At 36.4% G+C, this 8,872-nt stretch overlaps 3 pseudogenes across 1 annotated transcript; all 3 read left to right on the top strand.

Annotated features, from left to right (window-relative positions):
* Positions 1–1,362, top strand: LOC145577617 (putative pentatricopeptide repeat-containing protein At1g64310 pseudogene; annotated as a pseudogene). Its single transcript, XR_014098828.1, has 3 exons — positions 1–601; positions 928–987; positions 1,146–1,362. The product of XR_014098828.1 is annotated as a putative pentatricopeptide repeat-containing protein At1g64310 pseudogene (transcript).
* A 1,964-nt stretch (positions 1,363–3,326) lies between these two features.
* LOC145589820 (putative aspartic proteinase GIP2 pseudogene) lies at positions 3,327–4,812 on the top strand (annotated as a pseudogene).
* Positions 4,813–6,246: 1,434 nt separating this feature from the next.
* Positions 6,247–8,516, top strand: LOC145589809 (putative aspartic proteinase GIP2 pseudogene; annotated as a pseudogene).
* The last annotated feature ends 356 nt before the right edge of the window (positions 8,517–8,872 follow it).

The raw sequence follows: 8,872 nt of genomic DNA, 5'->3' as shown, positions 1-8,872 counted from the left end.
ATGATCACACCACTTCGAATAATACTGTCCAAATTCTCAATACCCCATCAAACTATCTCAAACACCAAGCAATTACACGGCATCATTGCTAAAACCCATCTTTCTCTTGACCCTTTTTTGGCCACCAAAATCATTAGATACTATGCTCTCAATGGTGATCTTACCTCTGCACACCAACTGTTCGATGAAAGTCCTCAAAGAAGCATTTATCTTTGGAACTCCATTATTAGAGCTTATGCTCAAGTTCATGACTTTAAGAATGCATTTCATCTTTTTTATCAGCTACTTAGGTCTGAATTATGTCCTGATAATTTTACATTTGCTTGCATTTTACGCGCTTGTTATGAGAATAATGATGTTGAGGGTGTTAGGCTTGTTCATGATGGGTTGGTAGTTTCTGGGTTGCAAATGGATTCTATTTGTGGTAGTTCACCTGTGAATGCTTATTCAAAGCTTGGGTTTGTTGATGATGCTAGTAAAGTGTTTAATGGTGTAGTTGATCCGGATTTGGCAACGTGGAATTCGCTTATACGTGGTTATGGTTATTGTGGAATTCACTTATACGTGGTTATGGTTAATGTGCTATGGCAATTAAATCTTGGTAGGTATGAAGTATCTCAATTCCAAAAATTGCTTCTAAAGATGATGTGCAAGAAAAATATCCATCCTGTTTTCCTAATGTCTGATAAAAAAATATTTTCAGCTATCCTACATATTGCTATGTGCCAGTACCACTTGCATGTTTTCTGAAAGACTCCATCTTGCCGAAGTCTTAGTGTTAAACTCTTTTTTCCCAATAGCTTATCCTCTTGAAAGTATAAAAACTTTCTTATAAATATCATTTGATCATTGAGGGTTATCTTATTGATATTTATAGGCAGTACCAATCTTTCATCTGGTTCATACTTTGTAAATTCTCATTTTCAGGGCGTCAAATGTCAATTCAAGCTCAAGAGGCTACTTGATTGAGGTGGTGCATGATTTCAAGTAAGTTTCCAAGCAATGATCATCCCTGACTTTGTGTGCACTTGAAAACTTTACAGACAGACAGAACAATCAAATTTGAACAATCAAATTTTGCATGCATTTAAAAATCCATACTACATTGTCAAGGTTACTGACTTGTATATTTGAAAGAATTGCAGGAACTATTGTTGTTCCGTGTATTAACTTTTAATGCACTGTGAAGGCATCATCAAGAAAAGATGCAGTTGTGCAGCTTGCAAATTCTTGATCTGTTCTGCATCCCTGGTCTGGTCTGGTCTCTGATCTGCTATAATAGCAGCCTTCTAGCTTCATAGTTGCTGACTTACTGCTTCATTTGAGGTAGGTGTTATTTTGAATAATTAGCCATTATTGCAGTTGTTTAATCCCTTCTTCATAGCAGCAATTCCTGGTTTTAGTAGTCTGGGCTATAACTGTTAAAAATTGGAGCACATGAATTATTAAAACGCTGCTTGTTTCTTCATTTCTTGTGGGGTGATAGTTCATTCCTTGGGTGTTTGGTTCATGGAGTTTAGGTATAAGGTATGGGTTTAGAATGGACTAAACCCATACCTTGTGTTTGGTTTATGATTTTAAGAGTTGTAAATCCATACCTCAAATTCCCAAGGTATGGGTTTTAGAAACTGTAATGGACTGATTTTCTAGGTTTATATTTCTGATTTAATAATGGAAGTAGATAAAAATTAAAATAAAGCTTGAACATTGATTGAAAATGGCAAAATGTTCACAAAAGGATAGGTTAATAGATTTAGGCTATCACTCTCAAAATGGCTTTAGGCCATGACTTTGCAAGGTTTCCCTTCAATACAAATTTCTGCCTATCTTTTGCCTTCCCTTCTCTCTCTCTATTTATAATAAAGCTAAGGACCATAACCTAATAATAATACTAGACTTCCCAAATTACCCCTCCTAAAGCCAATTTATTACAGGATCCTAAGGGGGAGTCGGGAGGTGGGTTTGGTCATACTAAAATTTTTAGGTATAATACAAAAGAATAATAATAAAAAAAAAACTTCATTCTAAAATCAATTTATGTGGTATCAAGAATCAAGTTCCAACCCCATACCGCTTGCAAAACAAACAACTCCTGATAGAATTACCCGTGTTGATGTGAAACTAGTTTGATGAATTAGATGGCCTACAAAAAGAGTTGTAGCTAACAATAGGTGAAGGCTGGTGATTGGAAATCGTTCGGTGTGATTCTTGATGGCAAAACCATGGTTGTTTTTTTTTTTTTTTTTTGACAACAGCAAAACCCTAAATTAATCATTAAAACCATGGTTGTTAATGGGCAAAAATTTGCACCTGTGCGTGCATCAACATAGCCTTTAATCTATCTGGACTAACCAATTTGGCATTATCACCTGTCTCGGCCACAGAGCCTCAATTACATGTTTCTTAGAGCATTTGAGGAGTATTTCAATGCACCATAGATACATTGTTATTGATATTTCCTTTCTATTTGCCGGACATCACCGTATAACGTGACCTTATATATCGATTTTTTTGAACCTGAAATTTGATTTGACTATTTGTTTTCTATCAATGGGTACAATTATTAAGTATATCACTCTAATACGATATTTTGTAGTAACTAATGTATACATAGCCCGAGCAATGCCTCAGGTTGTTACTTTAAATATCATATTATGTACGGTAAATAATAAAGGAACCAATCAAAGTACATATTAAACACCACAATCAAAGTTATATATATAGTATATTTACTTTGAGTTATATATGAAAACATAAATAAAAGATAGTTATACCCTTGGAGTACTTTACTAGGAACAGTTTGATGAGTTACTAAAAAGCTCATAGTATAATCTGACTACTAGAAATACAAAATGAAAAAGAAAGACAAAATCGAACAGAACTAGTCACGTAGTCAGCTTGCAAGTGGCAAACTAGCAGAGTTCAATAATAGCTTTATTAATTACAGCATTGCCTCAATAAGAAGGGATTAGTATAATAAAACAAATCATATTAAAGAATAATTTGCCGCTCGTGCCACTCGGGGGAGCCCTTCTCTTACCCATTTTAGGGATAATATAATACAATCTTTATAAGACGAAGGGAGTATTGGTATCACTTTAGCCGTATTATATGGATTACAGTTGCTTGCTCTTTCTATATTTAATCTCCTAAATGGCTTAATCTCTGTGTAATTTACTTAATTTTTATATGACATGTTGAGCTCTGGTGGTGGTTGGGGGGGGGGGGGGGGGGGGGTATTATGTACTCCCTAGTTCCTACGTTTCACTTCGTACTATAAATACACATTCACTAGATTTGGTAAACCCATCTCAAATTCAAAGTCATCAATATTTCCTTCAATATAATATAATGGCCTCAACACCCTTTTTACTCAGTTTTCTTCTTCTCATTATCTCTGCTTTCTCCTTTCATTTCTCCAATGCCACCTTTGTCCTACCTATTGTCAAGGACAACACAAAGTCCCAATACTTCACCTCTTTTCTAGTAGGAACACACCCATCCACTCGCGTGTATCTGGTCATTGATCTCGGTAATGAATGGTCATGGTTCACTTGTGACCTATATGGCCACAACTCTAATTCAACTACCTTCCACGAGATACCCTGCAAGTCACCCAAGTGTGAGCGCTATGAGCCAACAGGGAGTTTTTGTGCCGGTGGCAGTTGCGGTGTTTTAGCATACACCCCATGGAGCGACGCCCTCTATACTGGTGGTCTCGCTGAGGATGTATCGAGCTTGTACAAGCAAGCCCAACAAAACTCACTAGCTCAACTCTCTAAAGTTAGCTTACCTGGGTTTCCTTTTACTTGCGCCGACAAAGGCCCCTTGAAGGGCTTATCACCTCGTACCAAAGGGGTGGTAACCCTTGCAAGGGTACCTGTTGCCTTGCACTCCCAAATTTCCTCAACTTTCAAGGTTCCTCGTAAGTTTGCTCTTTGTCTTCCCTCTTCCTCTTCTTCGGGCTATAATGGCGCTGTCTACTTCGGAGGAAGCCCTAATTATATGTCTAAATCACTTATAACCACCCCACTTATAATCAATCCTAACAGCACTGCACCAATAAAACCAGAAGGAGAAGTTTCCATAGAATATTTCATTAAGGTAAGATCTATCAAAATCGACGGAACCCCATTACGCTTCAGATCCTCATTGTTGTCCTTCAACATCAAGGAAGCAGTTGGAGGGACTAAGATAAGCACTATGGACCCTTACACTGTACTACACAGTGAAATATACAAGGCTCTTATCAACGTATTTGTAACAAAAGCGACTGCCATGAAGATGACTAGGGTCACTTCAGTGGCTCCTTTCGGGGCATGTTTTAGTGCAAAAACTGTGGTTAGTAATGCTAAAACTGGTCCTTCAGTGCCAATTATTGACATAATAATGGATGGTAAAAGTCCCTTGTTGCACAACAAGAATGCAAGGTGGAGGATATATGGCGCAAATTCGGTGGTGAAGGTTTCAGAGAATGTAATGTGCTTAGGATTTGTAGATGGTGGTTCAAGCCCAACCACTTCAATAGTAATAGGTGGGAAACAAATGGAGGATAATTTGGTTGAAATAGACCTTGAAACTAATAAGCTTGGAGTCACTTCATCTCTTCTTCGCATGGGTACAAGTTGCTCCAAATTTAAAGGAATTTAAATTAGATGCTACAATATAGATTCTATAGTCTTTGATTTCTGGTTTCATACTAGATCTCGAAAATATTCAATCTTATGCTAAAGTAACTTGTTTGTTTGTAACTTGTGTCTTGTAACTTGTAAGGTAACTTTTAATGGTGAACCACTTAAGTAGCACTTTTTTAATCCATGATTATTATTATTAGCCATAAAATCTATTTTATAGAAATTAAGCATGCAGCAATATAAATGGTTAAAAACTAAGCCAACTTGCCCGACACCCTGGGCAATTGGGCATCCTCCAAATACAACTTTTAGAAAGCTGAACCCTTTTAATTAGAAATTCAAGAGTATGGGATTAACTTGAGATTTAACTGGTAATTTCTTTATTGTGAATGCTGAATGCCTATGCGTGAAATCATAACAACGAGGAAGTGTATAAACTATGGTATACTTCTTTTTCAATTCTTCACTTTATCATGTGAGAATGATATGTTAGAATTTTCATTGATGATGCTCTTAGGCTATTAGGTCCTCTATACAATGTCATTTACGTACGGTTTTCTCTGATTAAACATATATGCTTTCCAGAAGGCTTTGAAACAGCATATAGGGTGAAATAGCAGATCAAGGGGTAAAAAGCTAAGCAAAAATTATAACTCATCAAAAACATGGAATGTGAAATTAGGGTTAAACCATGCTCTAGTCTCACCCTCTCATCAGCCTGTCAGCCAACTCCTGTTTATCTTCATTTAAATCTTGGTAGATTATACTTTGAAGTATCTCTTTTTATTTTGGAAAACATTGAACTAGATTATTAAACCATAAACAAGAGTATCTCAATTCCACAAATTACTTCTAAAATGGTGTGCAAGAGAAATTTATCCATCCTGTTTTCCTTATCTGATAAAAAATATTTTCAGCTATCCTACATGTTGCTACTTGCCAGTGCGGCCACTCGCATATTTTATGAAGTACTCCATCATGCTGAGGCTGTTTAGTGTCTCTCTCTCTCTCCTTTTCTCTCTCTTTTTTTAATTTTTTTATTTAGCATTTTTTTGTTCTATTTTATTTTTTTTCCTCTAGTGGCTTATCCTCTTGAAAATGTAAAAAAATTCGTATAAACATCATTGAGGGTTATCTTATTTTTGTATTCCAAGTTGGGCTATAGATAATTATTGGAAAATATGGAACACATGAATTATTTAAACTCTCCTTGTTTTTTGCTTTCTTGTTGGGTGATATTCACGGGATTTAGGTATGAGGTATGCGTTTCAAAATGAATTAAAACCATACCTTGTGTTTGGTTTATGATTTTTAGAGTTTTAAACCCATATCTCATCCAAACCCCAAGGTATGGGGTTTAGAGACTTAGAGGAGGTGAGAATGGCTCATAGGCCACATACCAATAAATTTAAGTGTTAAATGAATTTTTTAAAAAAAATCATTCTAGAATCAACCCAAACATGAGGTATCAAGAATCAAGTTCCGATCCCATATTTCTTTGCGGGTCAAACACCCTCTAGGCCCCTAATAGGCTAGTAGTATTACCTGTGTATTTGGTTTGATGAACTCGATGGCCAATAAAAAGAGTTGTAGCTAACCATAGGCGAAGGCTAAGTGATTGGAATTTGTTCGGTGTGATTCTAGATGGCAAAACCACGGTTGTTAATAGGCGAAAGCAGTGCATTGACATAGCCTTTGATTTTTCTGGACTCACCATTCACCAATTTGACACCATCACCTGTCTCAATCCACAGAGCAAGCCTCAACAACATGTTTCTTAGAGCATGTGAGTAATGTGACGAGTATGCTCAATGCACCATAGATACAGTTACTTTGAAGCCCATAGTACAATCTGACAATAATTAGAATAACAAAAATAAAAAAGAAAGACTACATCGAGCAGAACTAGTCAACCGGCAAGTGGTAACTAGTGTTAAAAAAATTGCTCTGTTAATTACAGCATTGCGTCAAAAAGAAGGGATTAGCACACAAAATCATGTTACAGAATAATTTGCCACTCGAGCCGCCCGGGGGAGTCCTTCTTTTACCCATTTACAGGAATAATATAATACAATCTTTATAAGACGGAGGGAGTATTTGCATCACTTTAACCGTATTTTTAATGGATTAGTCATTTTAGCTGTATTTTAAACAGATTAGAGTAGCTTGCTTTTTCTTTGTTTAATCTCCTAAATCTTCGTGTAATTTATTTATTTTTATTTAATATGAAATGTTGAGTTTTTTTTTTTCTAATATTTTAATGACATGTTGAGTTTTTTTTCTAATTTTTTATGAACATGTTGAGCTGAAAGGTGGGGGGTATCATGCACTCCGTAGTCCCTACGCTCCATTTCGTACTATAAATACACATTCACTAGATTTGGTAAATCCATCTCAAATTCAAAGCCACTAATATAATTTAATGGCTTCAACACCCTTTTTACTCTGTTTCCTTCTCATTATCTCTGCTTTCTCCTTTCATTTCTCCAATGCTACCTTTGTGCTTCCTATTGTCAAGGACAACACAAAGTCCCAATACTACACCTCTTTTCTAGTAGGAACACGCCCATCTACTCGCGTGTATCTAGTCATTGATATCGGTAATAGATGGTCATGGTTCGCTTGTGACCTCTATGGCTACAATAGTAATTCCACAACCTACCATGAAGTACCCTGTAACTCACCCAAGTGTGCGCGCTATGAGCCAACAGGGACTTTTTGCTCCGGTAACACTTGTGGTGTTTACGCATACACCCCATGGGGCGACGGTCTCTATGCTGGTGGCCTCGTCGAGGATGTATCGAGCTTGTACAAGCAAGCACAACCAAACTCACTAGCTCAACTCTCTAAAGCTAGCTTACCTACTTTTCCTTTTAGTTGCGCAGACAAAGGTCCTTTGAAGGGCTTATCACCTCATACCAAAGGGGTGGTTACCCTTGCAAGGGTACCTTTTGCCTTGCATTCCCAAATCTCCTCAACTTTCAAGGTTCCTCGTAAGTTTGCTCTTTGTCTTCCTTCTTCCACTTCTTCGGGTTATAATGGCGCTATCTACTTTGGAGGAAGCCCTAGTTATATGTCTAAATCACTTATAACCACCCCACTTATAATCAATCCTAACAGCACTGCGCCAATAAGATCAGAAGGAGAAACTTCAGTAGAATACTTTATCAAGGTAAGGTCTATCAAAATCGATGGAACCCCAATACGCTTCAGATCCTCATTGTTGTCCTTCGACATCAAGCAAGCAGTTGGAGGTACTAAGATAAGCACTATGGACCCTTACACTGTACTCCACAGTGAAATATACAAGGCTCTTATCAACATTTTTGTAACAAAAGCAACCGCCATGAAGATGACTAGGGTTGCTCCAGTGGCTCCTTTCGGGGCGTGTTTTAGTACAAAATCAATCGTTAACAACGCTAAAACTGGTCCATCAGTACCAATTATTGACATAATAATGGATGGTAAAAGTCCCTTGTTGCACAACAAGAATGCAAGGTGGAGGATCTACGGCGCGAATTCAATGGTGAAGGTTTCAGAGAATGTAATGTGCTTAGGATTTGTTGATGGAGGTTCAAGCCCAACCACTTCAATAGTAATAGGTGGAAAACAAATGGAGGATAATTTGGTGGAAATAGACCTTGAAACTAACAAGCTTGGAGTCACTTCGTCTCTTCTTCGCATGGGCACAAATTGCTCCAAATTTAAGGGAATTTAACTTTAATATTAAGATTTTATAGTCCTTAATTTCATGTTTCATAGTAGATCTCGAAAAATTGATCTTATGCTAGGATAGCTTGTTTGTTTGTGACTTGTAATTTGTGTCTTGTAACTTGTGAGGTATTTAATAAAATTTTCAGTAGTCCTTTTCTTACAGGAATACCCACGATTTTTTTAAAAATTATTATTATTATTATCATTATTATTATTATTATTATTATTATTGTTATTGTTATTTTTATTAAATAAGTTTTTGTGACAGGAAATTAGCTATTAATCTACTTTATACAGAGGAAAATTTAGGCATGCAATGATCTAAACACTTAAAAAATTAGCCTACTTGCCCGACACCCAGGACATCGTCCAATACAACTTTTAAAAAGCTCAATCCTTTCTGAAATTTTGCATAGTTTAATGCGTAGGAAAAAAAAAAAAAAAATGAAAATTCGAGCTTAACTTGAAATAGGTAAGGTACTTGATTTATTATTGTGAATGCATATGAGTGAAATCATAATTGT

This window comes from Chenopodium album, chromosome 2 (assembly GCF_948465745.1).
Source record: "Chenopodium album chromosome 2, dcCheAlbu1.1, whole genome shotgun sequence".
In the NCBI taxonomy this organism is placed as follows: domain Eukaryota; kingdom Viridiplantae; phylum Streptophyta; class Magnoliopsida; order Caryophyllales; family Amaranthaceae; genus Chenopodium; species Chenopodium album.
The sequence above is the reverse complement of the archived record's forward strand: the minus strand, read 5'-3'. Positions and strand labels throughout refer to the sequence as shown.